The 23,209-nt window shown below is 44.3% G+C and overlaps 1 protein-coding gene across 6 annotated transcripts in view; it reads left to right on the top strand.

Moving 5' to 3' along the window:
• IQSEC1 (IQ motif and Sec7 domain ArfGEF 1) overlaps nt 1-23,209 on the top strand; it is a 1,490,190-nt gene that overhangs the window by 738,959 nt on the left and 728,022 nt on the right. The window lies entirely within an intron of this gene.

Raw genomic sequence — 23,209 nt, 5'->3', positions numbered from 1 at the left:
GCGGGTGCAGCTTTCCTGTGGGTTTGCTGCCCTTAGCCATAGACTTCTGTTATATCCTGCAGGTTTGGTGCACTTTCTGAATGCAGGAGTTTTGGTGCGCTTTAGAAAGTGTACCACACCTGCAGAATATAATAGAAGTCTATGGCAAAGCGCAGATAACCCAGGAAAGTCGCAAATGCACCATGGTGCAGGTGAACCGCAGCACATCAGTTTGAAAACAGCCTTATAGAACAGTAAGGGTTCATTTACATGTGCAGTTGAGGGGTAGTAAAACCTCATAGTTAAGAAGTTTTTTTTTTTACCACCCCTGCCCCAACCGCACCCCGTTTAGCTGCAGTGACCAAGGGTGTACACATGTCGCAGCCACAGCAGGAGTTATACGCCCTGTGATGGTTGGTGGGTGTAGCACCTGTAAAGCCTGCCCTATTCAAGTAAATGAGGCCACTCTGCAAAATGCCCTGCAACCTTGTGCAATACAGCAAACGAGGGGTTAAAGCAGGCAGCATTGTGTTGCTTTTTCGCCACCTGCTTTAACCCCTTGGACCCCGCAGAAGCATGCAGTTGCAGGACGCTTGAAGAGTGGCCCCATTTACTTGAATGGCTCGGGATTGGCAGGCAATAGCCCCCACCAAAAGCAACAGAGGGTTTAAGTCCTGCTGCGGCATGTGTACACCTTTGGCTGCTGCCTCAGCAGCTAAAGGGGGAAGGGATTGGGGGCCGTAAACTCAACCGCAGGGTTTTACCACCCCCTAACTTTACGTGTGAACGAGCCCCAAGGGTGCTGCTGCAGAATACAACTATGGGCTCATTCCCAGGTGCAGTAGGCACTGCTGCTTCTCTGAAAAGTGTTACAAGTGTTGTGTTTGACAGGTGGTGAGGGGGCGATATGTTGCCTCCTCACCACCTGATTTAAACCCATGATTGCTGTGAAATGCACACAATTACAACCGGTGTGAGGAGGCGACACTGTGTCCGGTGATCTTTGACTTCTTCCATTTTGTTCAGGTAGATATCCACCTCTTTAAGGTTGTCTACTCCTGAATTAAAGTAAGGAAAAGTTGTATATTTCTTTTTATTTTCTTAAAGCGGAGTTCCACCCATTTAAAAGTCAGCAGCTACAAAAAGTGTAGCTGCTGACATTTAATAATCAGACACTCACCTGTCCCATGGTCCAGCGATGCGGGCACACAAACACAAAGCTTTGCTCCTCTCCCCCTCCTCTCTGCGGTGCCGGCATTGTAACTGTGGGTGCCCAGCTGTGGCTTCACAGCCGTGCATGTGCGAGCTGCGCTGCGCATGGTGAATGGCCGGGCATGTGACGTGTCGCAGATTGCAGGGAGGGAGGGGGGAGATGTGAACTTCCTTCCTGGGTCACCAATACTTAAAGCGGAAGTTCCATTTTGGGTGGAACTCCGCTTCAGTCCCTAAGAATGAGCTTAGCTGAAGACCGCTCTCTTCTGATGTCACACAGATCAGCCCAGGCACCGTGTCATTCCGACTCTGGAGTCAGGTTCATGGACTAAGAACCGAGCCATCAGTGATGTTCAATCGCTGGGCTCTCAGTGAAAAGGAGGCGGGGAACAGATGCAGCATTGGACCAATGCTGCATCCACCTAGGTAAGTGTGAATCTGAAAAAAAAAATAAAAACCCATACTTCTGTTTTAAGGTAATAGTACTTTGTACTATGTTTACAGAAATCTCCATCCACCTACTCACATGACTGCTTTTTCTAGGATTCTGCACAGAACATGAAGTTGTATTATATTCATTGTCTGCAATAGGAACTCCCATCTTTTGATGAGGCTGCTTTTGAGACTTTAGCACATGCATAGTGTTGCTGGGACAAATCATTTTGTATTAAAACATGCTTGATCAGGTAGAGGCAGAGCCTTTTCAACTACATTAATATTTCCACGACATTATCAAGAAAGAGTATGCAGTAAAAATTGCTAAAATCATTCACTTACGTATATATTTTACCTGGAAGGCATTTTGTTTTTTAACACAAAATTGGATTTAAAGAAGGCTGTAAATGTTAACAACTCCATAATGCAACAATGGTATATGCCAATTATTCAATTCACAAACTTGCTGTGGACTGTATTTACAAGGTCTTATTCACATCTGTGCCTATTTACCCCAGTACATTTTCTATTGAAATCAATGGAAAAACGTAATCATTTGTTTGTGTTTATTTTGGTGTGTGCTTGTTTTGAGTGTGCAATTTCTTAAAGTGGCATAATGCTCCATAACTATACTTTACAATTTATTAATCATTTGTAATCTTCCCTTCATTGGGCTTTAAACTGGAACTTTACTAACAGGCAGGATTTTTAATGCAAAACAGACACGCAGCTTAGTGTGAGAATTTTGGCAATGACTGAACTCCCACACATGCAATGGAAACGGCGGGGATTAATACCTAGAATACCCGCCTAGCTAAAGATGTCAGTGTCCGGCAGGGAGCTACCAGGAATCGCATCGCTGGAGAACAGGTGAGTATGCTATGCTTTAATAAACAGGAATAGCAATGCATTTGCATGTCAACATGCATCAACACGTGTCGATGTGTGTTGTTTTTGTTGTTCTTAACGTCCATTGCAATGCACTGTGTATTGAATGTCAACCCACATCATAAAGTACATCAGTGCAAGTTAACTCATGTTGTGATGCGTTGGCATTTATTTTTTTTTTTTTTTAAACCTGGTCAGGCCACTCGAGTCAAAAAAGGTACACAGTAACCCAAGTACAAATTACGTGAGTATTTTGTACCACGACACTACCTGCCTGGAGTTTGCATGTTCTCCCTGTGCCTGCGTGGGTTTCCTCCGGGTACTCCGGTTTCCTCCCACACTCCAAAGACATGCTGGTAGGTTAATTGGCTTCTGTCCAAAATTGGCCCTAGTATATGAATGGGGACCTTGGATTGAGGGTAGGGATTGATGTGAGTGTGCGATGTTCAGGGTTAGGGACAAGGGTCAGGGTTGTAGACCCACACTCACTCAGGTTGAACTGGATGGACTGGTGTCTTTATTCAACCTTACTAACTATGTAACTATGTAACTATGTAACTATTAACCACAAGAAAGTAGCAAAATCAACAGAAAAAAGAAAAACATTTTCCCAGACAAAGTCTGAAAATAGGTGTGTGTGTGTGTTTGGCTTGCGCTAAACATATAGGAGTATGAAAAAGACTATACTAACACATGGGCAGATCCGCTCAGCGGAGTCCGCCAGCTCAGCGGGAGATTGCTCCGTTGATCTCCACTGAGCCGGCGGATGACAGATCCCTCTCTGCTCACTGAGATCGGACGAAAACGGACAGCATGTCCGTTTTCATCAGATCTCATCCGATCCGCCAGACAGATGGCTGAATCTATCGCCATATGTCTGTCTTGAGTGGATCAGATGGCAGGCGGGTGTCATCGAACACATCTCCGCAGACACCCGCCTGCCCATAGGAGTCAAGGTGTGGCCCACTCGGATACATCAGAAAAACGGACAGGTGGATCCGAGCGGGCTTATCGTGTGAAAGGGATCTAAGACTCATCCCTTAAAGGTCAGGAGTTTAGAGAAGGTAAAATACCCAATTCCTATCCTACTCTGGTCCAAAACTCTCATGCCCTGTACACATGGTCGGACATTGATCGGACATTCCGACAACAAAATCCATGGATTTTTTCCAACGGATGTTGGCTCAAACTTGTCTTGCATACACACGGTCACGCAAAGTTGTCGGAATTTCCGAACACCAAGAACGCGGTGACGTACACCACGTACGACGAGACTATAAAAGGGCAGTTCAATACCAAGCGCGGCACCCTTTGGGCTCCTTTTGCTAATCTCGTGTTAGTAAAAGTTTGGTGAGAGACGAATCGTGCTTTTTCAGACTTGTGGTTTTCAGATCGTATTTCTGCTGTTCAGTTTGTGCTTGTGGGTTTGTGTCTGGTCTTCAGTGCATGCAGCGAGTTCCCATTGAAAATATCCGTGAAAATAATCCTGACGATTTCAGGAACTTTCTCAGGATGACGGACCCCGTTTTTCACCGTTTGTTGGCTTTGCTGACCCCTTATATTAGCAGGCAGGATACCTCCATGAGGCAAGCCATCACTACAGAGCAGAGGTTAGTCGCGCTTTGCTGACCCCTTATATCAGCAGGCAGGATACCTGCATGAGGCAAGCCATCACTGTGGAGCAGAGGTTAATTGCCACCCTGCGGTACTTGGCGATGGGAGAAGCCTGCAGGACCTCAAGTTCTTGACAGGCATCTCCCCCCAGGCTCTGGGGATCATTATCCCGAAGACCTGTTCTGCCATCATCCAGGTCCTGCAGAAGGAGTATATTAAGGTAAGATTTATCCTTTAACATCACATTTTATTGTATTAAATGTTTGTTAATATATTGTATTTCTTTCCTCATTCCCTAATTACCATGATTGTAATATGCTGTGAATGTCCCCTTTGTTAGGGATGAGCTTCGAGTTCGAGTGGAACTCATGTTCGACTCGAACATCGGCTGTTCGCCAGTTCGCCGAACAGCGAACAATTTGGGGTGTTCGCAGCAAATTCGAATGCCGGAACACCATTTCAAAGTCTATGGGAGAAATCAAAAGTGCTAATTTTAAAGGCTTATATTCATGGTATTGTCATAAAAAGTGTTTGGGGACCTGGGTCCTGCCCCAGGGGACATGGATCAATGCAAAAAAAAGTTTTAAAAACGGCCGTTTTTTCGGGAGCAGTGATTTTAATAATGCTTAAAGTGAAACAATAAGAGTGTAATATCCCTTTAAATTTCATATCTGGGGGGTGTCTATAGTATGCTTGTAATGGGGCGCATGTTTCCCGTGTTTAGAACAGTCTGACAGCAAAATGACATTTCAAAGGAAAAAAAGTCATTTAAAACTACTCACGGCTATTAATGAATTGCTGGTCCAACAATACACATAAAAGTTCATTGATAAAAACGGCATGGGAATTCCCCACAGGGGAACCCCGAACCAAAATTAAAAAAAAAAAATGACGTGGGGAGTCCCCCTAAATTCCATACCAGGCCCTTCAGGATATTAAGGGGAACCCCGGCCAATTTTTTTTTTAAAAATGGTGTGGGGTCCCCCTCAAAATCTATACCAGACCCTTCAGGTCTGGTATGGATTTTAAGGGGAACCCTGCGCCAAAATAAAAAAAAAAAAAAAAAAAGGCGTGGGGTCCCCTAAAAATCCATACCAGACCCTTATCTGAGCACGCAACCTGGCAGGCCCCAGGAAAAGAAGGGGGGATGAGAGAGCGCCCCCCCTCCTGAACCGTACCAGGCCACATGCCCTCAACATTGGGAGGGTGCTTTGGGGTAGCCCCCCAAAACACCTTGTCCCCATGTTGATGAGGACAAGGGCCTCATCCCCACAACCCTTGGCCAGTGGTTGTGGGGGTCTGCGGGCGGGGGGCTTATCGGAATCTGGAAGCCCCCTTTAACAAGGGAACCCCCAGATCCCAGCCCTCCCCCCTGTGTGAAATGGTAAGGGGGTACAAAAGTACCCATACCATTTCACAAAAAAACTGTCACAAATGTTAAAAATGACAAGAGACAGTTTTTGACAATTCCTTTATTTAAATGCTTCTTCTTTCTTCTATCATCTTTCTTCTTTCTTCACAGCGGGAGCCTCCCTCCATGCCATCATGGATGGGGAGCGGCCCGAGGAAAAGAAGGGAAGAAGACGCCGAGGAGGAAGATGCCGGACAAGAACACCGGAGGAAGAACCAGAAGAAGAAGAAGATGGAGGAAGAAACCCAAGGAAGAAAGAAAGAAGAAGCATTTAAATAAAGGAATTGTCAAAAACTGTGTTTTGTCATTTTTACCATTTTTGACAGTTTTTTGTGAAATGGTAGGGTACCCCCTTACCATTTCACACAGGGGGGAGGGTCGGGATCTGGGGGTCCCCTTGTCTTTTCCTGCGGCCTGCCAGGTTGCGTGTTCGGATAAGGGTCTGGTATGGATTTTTAGGGGGACCCCACGCCATTTTTTTTTTTTTATAATTTTGGCGCGGGGTTCCCCTTAAAATCCATACCAGACCTGAAGGGTCTGGTATAGATTTTGAGGGGGACCACACACCATTTTTTTTTTTAATTTTGGCCGGGGTTCCCCTTTATATCCATACCAGACCTGAAGGGCCTGGTATGGAATTTAGGGGGACCCCCCACGTCATTTTTTTTTTTTAATTTTGGTTCGGAGTTCTCTGTGGGGAATTCCCATGCCGTTTTTATCAATGAACTTTTATGTGTATTGTCGGACCGGCAATTCATTAATAGTCACGAGTAGTTTTAAATGACTTTTTTTCCTTAGAAATGTCATTTTGCTGTCAGACAGTTCTAAAAACGGGAAACATGCGCCCCTTTACAGGCATACTATAGACACCCCCGGTACGTAATTTAAAGAGATATTACACTTTTATTGTTTCACTTTAAGCATTATTAAAATCACTGCTCCCGAAAAAACGGCAGTTTTTAAAACTTTTTTTTGCATTGATCCATGTCCCCTGGGGCAGGACCCAGGTCCCCAAACACTTTTATGACAATAACTTGCATATAAGCCTTTAAAATTAGCACTTTTGATTATTCATGTTCGTGTCCCATAGACTTTAAGAGTGTTCGCGTGTTCGAACAAATTTTTTGCCTGTTCGCAAGTTCTGATGCGAAACGAACAGGGGGGTGTTCGGCTCATCCCTAGTCCTCATGCATGCTGGATTTTTAAAATTTGTTTTTTTGTCCTTCATACATATTTGCCTTCACTTACCTCCCCAGCATGCTCTCCTGGGCCTATATCCACCTCGTCTACTCAATTAACAATGTATTTTGTCAGCTCCATAATAGTGCTTTACCCAAAATACCCCCTAAAAAGTGTAAAATTGTGATGTGTGCAGGTAGAGTGCCAGAGGTTTTTTTATTTTTGGGTCCCAAAATCATTTGGAACCCTCTCTCCCCCCAACTGCTAACTCAGCTGATACCAATCCTCTATCTGCTGACTTTGCCAAACCCATACACACTATACCCACCTATTTTGTGGTCATATTTATGGACGAATTCCCCAAAGCATGTAGTGCAAGGGCCTGCCTGAATACTTTCAAATGGTACTGTTTAAAGTTTTTTATCCTATTATTATATTGATAGGTAATAGCAGAATGTAAAAATGTGCTAAAATGTGTACAGTGTGTATTTATATCTTTGTATTATGACACGTCTTACCTGTCCAGGGAGCTGCCAATAGTGTAAGTAAGGAGGGGCTGGCCAAAGTAATACACATTATTTAGGCATTCATCTCTAAATTAAGTGGAGAGGGTTACCTGTCCAAAACATCTCCCCCCCTAAAATTTTTTAAATGGCCCATGGGGGGGGGGGGGGAATCTGATGGGTGGACCTTATACCTTTGTCTTTAAATACTCCCTAAAATAAATGTTATACTGATGTCGGACAAGAATGTTTGTGTCTAATCTGCTTTCAATGTTTATGTGCAAAATTATTAATTAATTTTTCTTGTTTGACGCCACAACCCACAGGAATGGCAGACTGTGGCATCCCACTTTGCCCAGCGGTGGGACATTCCTAACTGCATCGGGGCAATTGATGGGAAACATGTCCACATCGTCCCACCACCCAACTAGGGGTCATACTATTACAACTATAAGGGGTTCAATAGTATTGTGATGTTGGCGGTGTTGTCGGCTACTTACGAGTTCCTGTATGTGGACGTGGGGAAGAATTGCCGGATGTCAGATGGTGGAGTCATCGCCCACACCGAGTTCTACAGGCGTCTCCAGAATGGCAGCATGGGCTTGCCACCTCCAGAAGACAATGCGGAAGGACTCCCATTCGTCTTTGTTGCGGATGAAGCGTTTGCACTGGGGGGACCATCTTATGCAGCCATTCCCTATGAGCACCCTCACCCAGAGGGTTTTTAATTACCGGCTGGCCAGAGCCAGAAGAGTGGTGGAGAACACGTTTGGAATAATGGCCAGCCGATTTCGCCTATTTCTTACACCGATGCACATGGCGGAATATAAATTCAATCACATCATCCTGGCTTGATGTGTTCTCCACAATTTTTTAAGGAGAAATTCTTGGAACTATGCTGGCTCAGTTGGGCCTGAGGCCAGAATTCATATTAATGAACCAACCCTGACGGCGCTTGAAGCTGGCCGTCCTGGCTTGCCCCCCCAGAGTGCCCGCGAGGTCCGTATAAGATACATGGAATACTTTGTGGGTAGGGGGGCCATCGATATGCCAGACAATGTCTGAGACATTTTTTAAATAAAAATATATTTTAAACTGAACAAATATTTGCTTTGATTTACTGCTTGGCTTTCTCTTAGCTGACCATGACTGAAATTTGGGGAGTCCTGAAAATGGCATGATTGTGTAAAATTGGAAAGCACTGTTGGGTGTTATTTACTAAAGGAAAATACACTTTGCACTACAAGTGCACTTGAGACTGCACTGAAACTGCACTTGTAGTGCAAAGTGGATTTGCCTTTAGTAAATAACCCCCATTGTCACTGAAAACACCAACTTTACTACAGAAAATGCTTTTGAGCATTGAAAGAAGAAGCCACACATTGTTGATTCTCAATCTTTTTAATCAAAGCACAATCACATATGTATTTATAAAAGGTTTTTAGAACAAACCAACATGTGTGTTGTATAACAATTTTTTAGGTCACATTAAAAGTAGAAATTGCCTTTTAAGGTAAAACAGGCATGTTTAACCACTACACATCCGCGCTATGGCCGAATGACGGCCACAGCACGGACCTGAATTCCCAGGAGGCCGTCATATGATGGCCTCCCCTGTGCACGCTCCCGGCGCGCACCCTACAGGGCACGCGCCGAGCGCGCTGTGATCACCGAGTCACTGAGACTCGGCTGATCACCGATCCAAGTAAGGGGCCGGTCCCGGCCCCCTACCATGTGATCAGCTGTCAGCCAATGACAGCTGATCACATGATGTAAACAAAAGATCGGTAATCGTTTTTTTTTTTCTACTCACGCTGACAGCGTGAGTAGAAAAAAAAGCCAATCACCGGCTCGGATGTAAGGGACATCGGTCCCCAAGTGGAAGAGGCACATCTGCCTCATCAGTGCCACCAAATAGTGCCACCTAACAGTGCTCACAGTGCCACCTAACAGTGCCCACAAGTGCCACCTATCAATGCCCACCTGTAGTGCCAATCAGTGCCACCTGGCAGTGCTGCCCATCAGTGCCCATCACTGCCACCTATCACTGCCACCCATCACTGCCCATCACTGACGCCTATCAGTGCCCATCACTGCCGCCTCATCACGTACATCAATGAAGGGGAAAAATTACCCGTTTTAAATTTTTTATAACAAAATATAAAAAAATACATTTTTTTTTTTTTTAAATTCAGATTTTTACATTTTTTTAACAAAAAGTAAAAACTGCAGAGGTGATCAAATACCACCAAAAGAAAGCTCTATTTGTGGTGAAAAAATGATAAAAATTTCATTATATGTACAGTGTTGTATGACCGCGCAATTGTCATTCAAAGTGCGCCAGCGCTGAAAGCTGAAAATTGGTCTGGATAGGAGGGGGGTTTAAGTGCCCTGTAAGCAAGTGGTTAAAACCAAACAGAAATACACAACTCTGGAACTTACAAAGTTTGACTTTTATAGAAAGTGAAGGCAATATCAGACATGAGTATTTATAAACTGTGTTTGATATTGCGTTCAGCAGATGGGGTGAAGTCACCCCTGGAAAAGCCAAATTTTGAAGATGCACACAAATTGCCTAATGTCAACATGTGCTAGCTGCCATCATGGGGGATCAATGGACGTGTTTTGTGGGTGCAACCCCTTCCTCTCAGCTACTTTATTATTGAGGAAGGGGTTGCACCCCCAAAACGTGTACATTGATCTCCCGTGATGGCAGATAGCACATGATGACACAGCGTGTGCATCTTCAAAATTTGGCTTTTCTATAATATGTCACAAAATTGTCAGAAAAAAAATAATCACAAAGCAGAAATAAGTTAGGGATTTCTAGGGGTTTTAAATTCTCCCTAAAACATCAATGATCTTCATTTTGTTTTGAACATCATTGATGTTTTGCTTGTTGTTTTCCAAGTCCCTATTACACCCCATTATCTCCCGATCAGGATCTGGACACTTTCACTGGTGAAATGACCTTCTTCCACAACATCACGATCACCTAAAATATAAAAAAAAAAACCACACCATGTATTATAAATATACAGGCATCCATCTCTTACCTGAGCCTGTGGTCGCAGACACTCACCTCTTGTGGTGACTATTTCCACAACGTCTCCCTCCTCCTCCTCTGGTTGGGTTTGGGGGATTTCCACTTCTTCATGAGGTGGGGGTCTGTTGTCTCCTCTGATGAGTGGTGTCCTCCGAGTCTTTTCTCCCCTATGTTAAAAAAAATAGGTATACTTAGTACACAGATATTTGATGGCAGAAATAGGAATATGAAACATTGCTTGGAAGTGGGGTACAATTGTCTGTTTTGGCAGAGTTGCAAGATGAAGAAATATTTTTTTCCTTTGTCAAGCTTGAATACTTACCTGTTTTGTACAAGCTTCGCAGATGGAGTCACCCCTATAGTAGAGCACCTGGAGCACCTGTGTGGGCCCCCTAATAAAAAGGGTGTTCTGGTGTCCCACACTGGTGCTCCAGCGCCCAGATGTGTAAACAGCTGCTGAGTGTCCTCTCCTTATACAGAATCTAGATAGCATTTCATTCTAGTTACTAACCAATCTAGACAATAAAATTATTTTAAGAGAAGTAGGTCATAAAAAATGTCTTGAACTGCATCTGGACAAAACATGGTGTTTTATTGGCCAAACGAACAATGTTTCCTACGAACGAATAATGTGTCCATGAACATGAAAGTTGCAATTTTAAACTGTACAACAGTAAAGAAAAGCACATGGAGCAGCACGAACGTAATAAAAATCAAGAATAGGAACACAGGACAACTACTTACTTTTTTGGAGCACTCTCTTGATCCTTCTATACTGATCGTGCTCCCTGATTTTGAGGTCCGACCACCGCTTCCTCAGTTGATCTTTGGATCGACGTACCCCAAAATTACGGTGCAGACTCTTCACAACTTTTGCCATGATCTTGGCCTTTCTGACATTTGGGTTGGGGTAAGGTCCATACTCCCTGTCATAGTCGGCCCTCTTCAATATGTCGACCATCTCCACCATCTCTACAAAGGACATATTTGATGCCTTAAATCTTCTCCCCCGGGATCGTGACGTTTCTGGCTCTGGCCTTTCCTCCTCCTCCTCGTTGCTGCTATTAGCACGCACCTGTTGTGTCTCCGCTATGTGCTCTTCCCAACTGCGCCGAACAAGAAGGGGCGGGGAATAGACTAGAAAGAACGTTAGGGGCGGGCAGAGCTTCATGCATGCGCAGTGTATATAAAGCGCAACACGCGTGCGTCGTACGTACAATCTGTGAGCGGAGGAAGGAGTATAGGAAGTGCCGATCGTGATAACGAAGGTAACATTTAAACTTGGGCCTATACTGCTTATAGATTGAGGCCTATATTGGGACAAGATTAGGAGACTTTAGCCTGACATTAGGGTTTGTCTTGTGTATTGCAGATAAAATGGATGGCTTCAATGACCACAACTTCCTCCCCCTGTTCATAGACAAATACAGGGAGCTGCCCTGTCTGTGGCAGGTCAAACACCCGCATTATAATCATAAACAAAAGAGGCAGGCAGCGCTGGAGAAACTGCTGGAGTTGGTAAAGCCGGTGGTCCCCACGGCAACCATCCCCTATTTAAAAGCCAAAATTGGTGGCCTGAGGAGCACTTATCTTAGGGAGCGCAAGAAGGTCCTGGATTCCCAGAGATCCGGAGCTGCAGCAGATGACATTTATGCCCCAGGCTGTGGTACTATGAGAGACTGCGATTTCTGACAGAGCAGACTGAAGTCGGGGAATCCCTCTCAACCCTTCCTTCCACTCTTCCTTCCACCCTATCTTCCACCCCAGCTGAGGCTTCCGATGTCCAACCTGGGATTTCCAGCCAGGAAGAAGTGGAGGAGCCCAGCTTGAGCCAGGTATAGCATTCTTCTACAGATTTCTGGTCAATGAATTAATGATGTTAACTAGATGTTATTATTGATCACGAATTGCTGATTTAATAAAGTGTTTTACATATCAATAGACAGTAGTGGGCAAAACCGATTAGGACAAGAATGAAAAATGCTGGGCTCAGAATGATAGTCTGTTATATTTGTTAACATTCAATTTGCAACAGTCATGAGGTGAAAAATGTGTGTGATTGATAAAGAAAAAACTAAAACTATGTCCCTTTTTCATACTCGGGAAGACCTCAGCCAGGAGGAGGCTGTGGAATGTGGCACACAGGAGGAGGCTGTGGAATGTGGCAGCCAGGAGGAGGCAGGGGTTAGTGGCAGCCAGGAGGAGGTGGGGGTAAGTGGCAGCCAGGAGGAGGCCAGGCCAGTAGGAGCCTCACAGAATCCCAGGTTCCTCCCCTCCGCCTTCCAAACAAAAGACAGGAAGGGGAGTAACGTGGAGGATTCAGCACTCAGGCTGATTCAGGAGGCTTCTGCGTCCCTCAGAGCCACCCCCACTCGTGAAGAGGCCTTTGCCTGCATGGCTGTCACAGAACTGCAGGACATACAGGAGGGCCAACGCCTCATGTGTGAGGGCATCCTTTATAAAACTTTAAGGGGGTGAGGGGCGAAATCACACCCAATACCCACCTGTGTGAGTTGCATCCTCCTCCTGCCACAACTCCACCACCACAGACACAGCGTGGAAGGAAGAAAAGAAAGTGATGGCCTGGGTTCAGTCTGGTCTGACAAAAGATGCAGGCTCTTGTATGACCACAGCCTGGGGACACACATGTCATTTGCTGCTGTTCATGATATCTTGGACTTCTGGACCAGATTGTACTCCCTTATATATGGACTCCTCAGGCCACCAATTTTGGAAATAATTGTGTGCCAAGGCTTCGCCAATTTTTGCTGTTTCTTCAGCGTTGCCTCCCTCTTTCTTTGGTTAGGACCCCTTAATAAATTTTTGGTTTGTTTTATTATACTCACCTATGTGTGTTTTCCTTCAAAAAGGACAATTGGTTTGTGAGGAGGCAGGTACGTTTCAAAAATACAATATGAAATTAACAAGAGACACCAACACTAAGCAACCTCCTTGAGATTAAATAATACAAGATAATAATCGTGTTGTGGTAATATGACACACAAAACACACCCAAAACTATTCTGGAGTAAAAAAAAAAATATATACAAAAAATAACAGGAGATCAGGATTTCAAAAATTAAAAACAAAAACAGAAAAAATTCTAAAAACATCCAAAAATTAAATTTTTTTTCGTGAGATGTAACAAATAAAAATATTATATTCATGAAATCACGATAAATAATAAAGAAAGAAGTTTGTGAGAAGTCTATGTGAATATGAGCAGCAAAACAACTTCATTCTTCTAGCATTATAAAGAAGAGAGTGTGCTGCATTAAACAATTTAAAACATTGCAGCGTGACGAAAGTGCTATATCCATTATGAACGCTAATTTTACCAGACCGAGCAGTTCCGTCTTGGAATTTATTCTGAGCATGCGTGGCACTTTGTACATCGGAATTGTCCACATGTTCGGAATTGACATGAACGGATTTTGTTGTCGGAAAATTTTATAGCCTGTTCTCAAACTTTGTGTGTCGGAAATTCCGATGGAAAAAGTCTGATGGAACCCACACACGGTCGGAATTTCCGACAACAAGCTCCGATCGCACATTTTCTGTCGGAAAATCCAACCGTGTGTACAGGGCATTATACTCATTGGGCACTAAGCTGTGGTGATGTCTTCTAGACACTTTCTCCAGATTTTATCAAGTTTGTGTAAGCAGCCTCTTTTTGCATAAATATCTAAGTATAGTGGTATGTTTATGTTGACAAGTTGCTTCCAGTAGTGTATGGAGGGTGCAGAGGATTTCTTCCATTGGAGTTTGATAGCCTTCCTAGCATAAAATAGAAGGAGCCCAATCAATGATCTGCCAGCTATTGTGGTTAACATGCCCTTGACTAGGCCCAACAGGCAGACTTTCGCAGAAGAGGCAAATGGAATCTCAGCTACCATGCTAACAAACTTAACGTTGGGTTGGCATTTTTAACACGCATTTTCATATCACTATAAAAATGCATTACAGAAAATAAGTGTTGAATAGGCCCTGAAATATAATTACAAATAACTGCCTCATGTACAGAACCACAAAGGCCCTTCCTGCTACATTTTTCGTATACTCTATTACTGAAATGACCTCTGGATGTGCAATTAAAATTTGTTAGTGCCCATTCTTCAGCAATGACATCACAAATTGCAACATGGCAGGTGGTGATGTATTAGTCCAGAGCAGCAAAAGGGTAAAACGGTATCTGATGTAGTTCAGTCTTCATTGTTGTATTAATGGTGTCAGTTTAACTTATGACACTGTTTATGTTCCCTATCCTAATATAGCCTTTGTAACCATCACCATAGTACATTCAATGACTGGTAAAAAGATTTTTCATTTTCAAGATAACACTTCATTATGATGTTCTAAATACTCAGCTTTAGCCGTATGATAGTCCTGATTGCATGTTATTCAGGATAATCAGCTGCACATTGTATTCATACAGATGGAAAGTTTATGCAGATTATACTGTACACATAGAGCACAGCATTATAGAGAGTCATTCTAAAAATGTATTCACTGACAATATGGACCATTAAATGAAATTTGATTGCTAAACCAATATTGTTTTTTTGAATACTTCATGCATCACCTAGAAATCAGCACATCTGATGTGTTTACCTGTTAAATAGATGGAAGTAATTTTCCTTCAGAAGCAAGCCATCTACATACTAAAATATGAGACAGATGTATCATGGGCACATCCATGATGTTTGCAGTACGTACAGTGCACACAAGCCCCAAAGGGGGTGGGCCCACTGTGCTCTCACTGCACAAATTGTGGGTGCTGTTTGCATTGGGTATCACCACTTACTGGGTGTCCAATAGGATATTTTGAGTGGAAGTGGTGTATTGGTTACTGGAAAGATATCTGTGTTCCAGCACATGGCCCTGGAAGAAGCCTCTGTCCAGCATTTAATCAGATCCTGGACAAGGGAGGCAAGCCAAAAAGCCCTGTGTTGTAAGGCATGACACAGTGAATAAGGCCGTCAGCAATTAGATGTGGGAGTCACAGGGGGGTTCCTGGCAATTGGCCGCAGACGGAAACCCCAATGAAAAGACTCGGAGACTGACAACTCCCAAAGCTATTCATGGGCACTTGCACGTAATCTCTCAAGCAGCGATTACCTGTAAATGATCAGCCCTAGAGGCAGACTGTCTGCATCCCGGACCGATCATTCGCAGGTATTTGCTCTGTGAGCAATTACATTTGAGTGGCCACAATTGGTTGCAGTTGTCAGCCTCACATAAAGGAAGACAAACAAAAAGAACAGTATACTTTACCATACAAGTACATGATACAGCAGGCACATATCAGGAATATGAAGTGTTGGGGTAACAAACACTTTAAGAAAATTATCAGTAAACATAACCTATTATTGTGTGCAGTAACTTGAAACTGTTCACCTGCAATATAACGGAACAAAAATAGAGACATATACCTTGGCAATATTATATAACTGAAAATAAAACATATGTACAGGATTAAACCTTTGTGAAGAATAGAATTCAGAGTCTATTGTGCAGAAGGCAACCCGCTCGGTACAGGATTCAAAAGATTAATGCTGTCATCGTAGTAGCGCCGACTACTACTGTGATTTCCAGCTTCCACAGTGACCATTCATTTATAAAATATGCATATGTACTATGCAATAAAACTCATACCTAAAGTAAAGCTTTGAATCCAAACTCCAGCCTATTTTTTTTTTTTTTGGTTATTTTTTTTTTTTCATTGGGGAAGGCTTAACGGGTTGTAAAGGTTTGTTTTTTTTTGTTTTTTTTTTTAATGACAAACATGTCATACTTACCTTCTCTGTGCAAGGGTTTTGCACAGAGGAGCCCGAATCCTCCTCTTCTGGAGTCCCCCAGCGATGCTCCTGCCTCCTCCTCTTCTTCTCGAGTACCCTCTCGGAGACTCGCAGTCCCTGGAGGCACTCGTGCGGGTGCGCTCCCGAGTCCTGCGGCTGCGTCCATTGACACAGACAGCAAGACATGGCCTCGCCCCCGGGCTTCCGTGTCACTGGCTTTGATTGACAGCAGTGGAAGCCATAGCTCGTGCTGCTTTCAACCCAGCCAATGAGAACTCGAGACAGTGGCTGGAGCTGCATTGCTCATTGCTGGAACAATCAGGTTCAGGTACGTAAAAGAGGGGCTCTGGGGGGCTGCTGCACTACAAAAGGTTTTTACCTTAATACATTAAGGTGAAAAGCCTCAAGGGTTTATAACCCCTTTAAAGCCTCTGTCTTATTTATACTACATTCTATGCATATGGTTGGAAGATTTACCTTCACCTTCTGTTTCAGTAACAGAGTGTCACCAGGACAAAAAGTGATCAGATATCTCTTTTATGAGGGCAAAGACAGTAACAAAAAAGCCTATTTATTCAGCAGCGTGAGGAGGGGTTAGAACAGCTGTCAGGTTTTTATTGATCTATGTACTTTCCTGCCCAGGTGTCACTTGAAATTTTTAATTTCTTCCTCTGGTATTGTTGGGACAGGAAGTATGGGTAGTATTTTGAGTGAGGATGCAAACAACAATAAAAACCAAAGATGTTCTGTTTCTTACCCACTCCTTAAGTTAAAGTGTTTTGGTGGGAGTTGGACTTTAAAGCAGAACTCTGCGATCGTCAAATAATCCCCCATTAGTACACCCCCATACACAAAACACTAAACAGTTATTACATTTGTGAATTGCCTTACCAATGAAGAGAAAAGTCTGATTGAATTTTCAGGAAATCTTTTCTGCCAAGGAGGAGCTGTTAGAACAGTGATTACATCATTTCCTCTTCCCTCACTTTACATGAACTACATTTCCCATGAATCTTTGGGAATTGCAGTGAATATGGTAGGGTACACTAGGCATGTACATGTTAAATGTGAACTTGCCCACTTCAACATAAATCACACCCATCATTCTCAGCCACACTGCTGAGCACAACACAGATAGTGAGGGGAATTTCTTAGAAGTGTAAAAGCATGTGTAGTGCTACCCCTGCAAGGGCCGCAGTAATATACGGGTCTTCTGTCCCACACCAGTGATGGCTCACCCTCACTTGGAACCAAGTAACACCAAAACACAGTTTAAACTTTTAGCTGGGCTTTATTAGAACTAGCAATAAGCCCTGAAAATAGATAAACTGATTAACAGAATACCAATATTAAATGCAATGATATAATACAACTGCTCAGTAAAGGAAAATGGGATTGGTGTTCGTTCACTTTAACCGCCAGTGGGAGGCCTTGCCTGAAATGCACTGAACAAATGGTGAACGAAACTGTACAATACAATACAAAAATAATGTTCAAAAATTTCCCAAAAGTGATATTAATGACTATAAGATCCTACCTAAGTCTTGTAGGTTCTAGCTAACCACTGGCCAGTGGGAATTCTATTCACACAAACACACACAGAGTCTGCCAGTGTTGGGGCCCTTTAAATACTGTGTTTGAGTACTCAGACTTTTGTGAAGTAATATTTGTAATCCACAAAATGGAAAGGGGTATCTTCGCAAAGTGTCACAAAGATTAACAGATGTTGTGATCCACCTTCAGATAGAGCTGCATTAACGGTAAATAGGGCCTAGCAGAATTAAGCAAGATCCACATACACATGGATGGCAGAAGATCTCTCACCATTAGATGCACTTGATATATCTTCCTTCCAGCAATTGGTTGATTGATCGCTGTCTCAGTCGTCCGGGTTGGCGATGGGAGCAACACATGCCACAGAAACCTCCAAACAGGATAATGATGATGATTGCTGTACTGAAATTCGTCTCTAGATTTCACTGCACTGTTAGCTCATCTTCAGTAATCAGGCAGAATAACACACTGCAAACTCCCCTCTCAAGTGTACACCTCCCTTTAGGAGAGTCACAGACAGCATCACAGGCTCTGGAAGTGCTCAGGAGATAAACACATGAGATACTTTTTCTGTCTGGCTGCCACAATGTCTGCCTGTCTCTCCTCCTGTTTCCTCCTCTCTCTCCCCCCAATCACAGCTCTCCTGGGCTGCTATCCAATCCTGTGCTTCCTTGTTTTTGTTGTTAGGAGTGGGCTTCCTTCTTAGCTACAGCAGGACCCAATCTGCCTTCAATCCTGCAGCTGTACCCAGTAGAGTTTCTCCTCCTGCTATCAGTTTAGCCAGAAAATGCAATGCAATGTTTCAGAGAGCAATACTCTGCATATATTACAGAGGCAATACTAAGCCAGTGCTACATCCACCCCCTTCTAAAAAATCTTTGGTACCCAAACAGAGAAATGAGTGCAGTTAATAATAACATAGCATTTGTACAGTAACCTTACACATGGACCAACAACTTAGGCCTATGAGCTTAGGCTGATTTTATGACATTTCCTAACAAATGCATTAAGTAATGGGAACTGCCACCAAAGTGTGTTGGGAGATGGGTTGGGGACATCAGTCACTGGTACCACCATAGAATGTGCCTGAGAATCAGGAAGTCTGTGAACAGTGGGAATAGCTTCTTCTGAGCTTGTTCCAGGGGTGTCGTGTGTTAATCCGAGTGGGGGTCTCACTGTTCTCGTAACTCTCTGTTCTTTGGGCTCAAGACTAGTCTCCACGGGATTCTAAATCAGGTTCAAGGTGGCTTTCCTCAAACAGTTCTTCTTCAGATTCAGAAGAACTCCCATTAGGATACCCTTCATCAGGTTCATGGACTAACTGGTAGGCTTGCTTTGCTAGCTCTGAATTGCCTTGCACCTGGGGCACAAATTCTGATGCATCAGGTCGGAGCACACTTGAGGGCTGATTAGCAGTTGATGTGAAGGGAGTGGCATCCATGAGCTCAGATGGCCACAACCATCCTACCTCCAGATCATCATCACTGTCATCTTCTATTGTTGTGGCCTCATCTGGCAGTAGAGGTTGAGACCTAGTAACTGGAACTTGCCTGGAAGAAGACAGTTTGGGTAATGAAGCCTAAGTTCTCTCAGGTTCCCTGATGGTTTCACTCAGAGGCAGTAAATGATTTCGATGCCAGGTCCTCAGGGGACCTGTTTTCCCATCAGGCCGGATTTGGTATACTGGAAGACCAGGCAGTTGCTTACAGACAACATATTGTTGAGAACTCCACCAGTCAGCTAATTTATGCTTTCCAGAGAGACCCAGATTCCTCAGCAACACTTTGTCACCCGGCTGTAAATCATGAATTCTAACTTTCAAATCCTAATTCTTCCGGCTCTTCTGACCTCTAACACCAGAAGCTTCTTGTGCCTTCTCATAGGCTGTCTTTAGGTTCTTTCTGAGCCTATCCACATAGCCCCTGTAGGATATAGTGGAAATTCTGTCTATTGAGACACGGAAGGCCAAGTCCACTGGCAGATGAGCTTCTCTTCCAAACATCAGTCTATATGGTGAGTAACCTGTTGCGTCAATTTTAATACTATTATAGGCATGAACCACAGCGGAAATGTGCCTGCTCAAATGCTGTTTTCTTTAAGATGAAAGGGTTCCAAGCATGTCAAGGAGGGTACGATTAAATCTCTCTGGTTGAGGATCCCCTTGAGGGTGGTAAGGTGTCTTTCTTGATGCTCAGAAGATCCAATAGCTGTTTAATAAGCCTGCTTTCAAAGTCTCTTCCTTGGTCAGAGTAAATTCTCTGAGTAAATCCATAATAAACAAAGAATTTCTCCACTAACACTTTGGCGACTGTGGAAGCTCGTTGATCTCTTGTTGGATAAGCCTGGGCATAACGGGTGAAATGATCAATCACTACCAACACAATCCCTTGACCGCTCGTGTTGGGTTTGTCAGGGCTGGCTCAGCTGTTCCTTCTCTGAGCTGGCCGCTCAGCTGTCGACTAATTGCCAGCTCTCATCTCTCTCCACAGTTAACCAGCTGTTGTGGATCTGCTCATCAGTCCCGTCTACTTAAAGATCTCCAGATTACTTCATTCCTGCCTTCGCCTTGGTCACATCACAAGAAACCATCTCCTGCGTTCCTATTTAAACCTGGCTTAGCTGACATCCCTTCTGGGTCCTTATCCTGCTTGCTGTTCCTCTACTTGGATCCCTGACTTCTGGACTGGCTGATTACCCGATCTGGTTACTGAACCCTAGCTTGGCTGATTACCCGATCTAGTTACTGAACTCTGGCTTGGCTGACTACCTGATCCGGTTACTGGACTCTGGCTATGCTTTGACTACGCTTACTCTATTTACCTTTTTATTTTTATTAATAAACAAGTGTGATTTTTCTGTACTTCTGTCTCGGTCTGGTTCATGGTTTCTGATAGTAGGCGAAGGCCATGAATTCAGAAGATACAGTCAATCCACTTGGTAATATTTTTTCTAGATTGGATGAGCAAGATCACCGCATGGATAAGTTTGCCATGGCGTTACAAACGCTCCTGAGTCGCATGGCTCACCTGGAATCCCCCACTGTGGCTGCTCCGGTACAACCTGAGTTTCAGGCCATCCCTGCTGCTGTGCCAGTCTCTGTGCAGGCACCTGCCTTGAGTATTACCTCTATAAGAGGTATGTCTGGTTCCACCCCGCTTCCCCAGCGATTTGGGGGCGATCCAGTTCAATGCAGAGGGTTTCTTAACCAAGTTGAGATATACTTTGAGATCATCCCCCAGGTGTTTCCCACGGACAGAAGCAAAGTAGGGTTTGTGATATCTTTGCTATCTGAGAGAGCCTTGGCCTGGGCTAACCCTCTATGGGAGACACAAAAACCTGTTGTCTTGAGTTACCCTGAGTTTGTGGCCTCCTTTAAAAGGGTATTTGACATTCCCACACGCTCCACTTCTGCTGCCAAGTGCCTCATGTCAATCAAACAGAGTACGAGAACTGTTGCCGACTACGCCATTGAGTTCCGTACTCTAGCAGCAGAGGTTGCTTGGAACAATGAGGCCCTCATGACTGCTTTTTCTCATGGTCTCTCGGATTCTATCAAGGATGAGATAGCAGCCCGAGATAAACCCATTGAGCTGGAGAGCTTGATCTCATTTGCCATCCTCATTGACTCCAGACTCAGAGAAAGACTTTCTTTTAAGGAGCACTTGAGGAAGCCTCCTGTACATTTGCCTCCAAGCTTTGCAGTCCCACCCATGCCTCCCTCACCTCCCATGCCTCCTGGTACCGAGTTGGTCAGTGAAGATGAACCCATGACTTGGGCTTCACAAGTCTCTCTGCGGATGAGAGAGCCTATACGAGGAGGGAGAGATTGTGCCTTTATTGTGGCCAAGCAGGTCACTTTTTGAAGTCTACCCGTCCTGGGAACACCGAACCTTGAGGTCCTGTCATGGACAGACCTTAGGTGGTGTTGTGTCGTCCCCAGTTTTCCAGAAGAATAAGCCCCTGGTTTCGGTCACCCTTTCTTGGACTAAGTCGTCTATCGAGATACAGGCTCTAATCGACTCTGGGGCTGCAGGCCTGTTCATTGATGCTGCCTTTGTATCAAAGCACTCAATTCCACTGCAGCTGCGTGACACTCCACTTGCCATTGAGGCTCTTGACGGGAGACCTCTACGGCCTGCCCATATGACTCATGAGACGGTTCCATTGTCCATGGCCGTAGGGGCTCTTCACCATGAGATAATCCAATTCCAAGTTATTTCCTCTCCTAAGTTTTCGCTGGTTATTGGTTATTCTTGGTTACAGAGGCACAACCCCTCTTTTGATTGGCTCCGTGCTGAGGTTCTCTCCAGGTCACCACAAACATGCTTCCAGAAGGTAGCCAAGGTCCTGTGTACCTCTTCACTCTCCTCCCTGCCAGAGTAGTTCTGTGATTTTAGCAATGTCTTTGACAAAGGTCAAGCCGGTAGTTTGCTTCCACACTGGCCGTATGATTGCGCAATTGACCTTCAACCTGGTGCCATTCCCCCTCATGGCCGGGTTTACCCTTTGTCGGTCTTGGAGGATAAAGCCATGGAGGAGTATGTTGCAGACGCACTTTCTCTGGGTTTCATCCGCAAATCCTCATCTCCTGCTGGTGCCAGTTTCTTCTTTGTGAAGAAGAGGAGCAGTGAACTGAGACCTTGTATTGATTATAGGGGTCTCAATCGTTTCACGATGAAGAATGCCTACTCGATCCTGTTGATTACAGAGTTATTTGACTGGCTCAAGGGATCAACGGTTTTCACTAAGCTTGATCTGAGAGGGGCTTACAATCTTGTGAGGATTAAGGAGGGCGACGAGTGGAAAACTGCGTTTCATACCAGAACAGGCCATTATGAGTATCTCGTAATGCCTTTTGGCCTTTGTAACGCTTCGGCAGTTTTCCAGGAATTTATTAACGATGTCCTCCGAGATTTGTTGCAGTTATGTGTGGTGGTTTATCTCAATGATATCCTCATATTTTCCAAGTCCCTGGAGAGCCACTACACAGATGTCTGTTGTGTGCTTCAGAAATTAAGAGAGAACAATCTCTATTGTAAACTGGAGAAGTGTGAGTTCCATCGGGAACAGGTTAAATTCCTGGGCTATGTCATTTCCACTGCTGGTTTTTCGATGGACCCAGAGAAACTTTCGGCAGTCCTACGGTGGCCTCGACCCGTGGGGTTACGTCCTCTGCAGCGTTTCCTGGGTTTTGCCAACTATTATCGGAAGTTTATTCGTAACTTCTCCTCTCTGGTCAAGCCCCTGACCGATATGACCAGAAAGAACGGTAACCCACAGAGTTGGTCTCCGGAGTCCATTAAGGCCTTTGAAAGTTTCAAGGCTGCCTTTGTTTCTGCTCCTGTGTTGGCACATCCTGATCCTACGTTACCTTTTATCCTTGAGGTTGATGCTTCTGAGACTGGTGTTGGCGCCCTTCTGTCTCAACGTCCTACCTCTGAGAGTGCTATGCATCCTTGTGGCTACTTTTCCAAGAAATTGTCACTTGCCGAGTGCAATTACAAGATTGGTAACAGAGAGCTGTTGGCAATCATTTTAGCCCTGAAAGAATGGACACATCTGCTTGAAGGTACCACTGTGCCGGTTCTCA

Source organism: Aquarana catesbeiana, linkage group LG07 (assembly GCF_042186555.1).
Source record: "Aquarana catesbeiana isolate 2022-GZ linkage group LG07, ASM4218655v1, whole genome shotgun sequence".
NCBI lineage: Eukaryota > Metazoa > Chordata > Amphibia > Anura > Ranidae > Aquarana > Aquarana catesbeiana.
The sequence above is the reverse complement of the archived record's forward strand: the minus strand, read 5'-3'. Positions and strand labels throughout refer to the sequence as shown.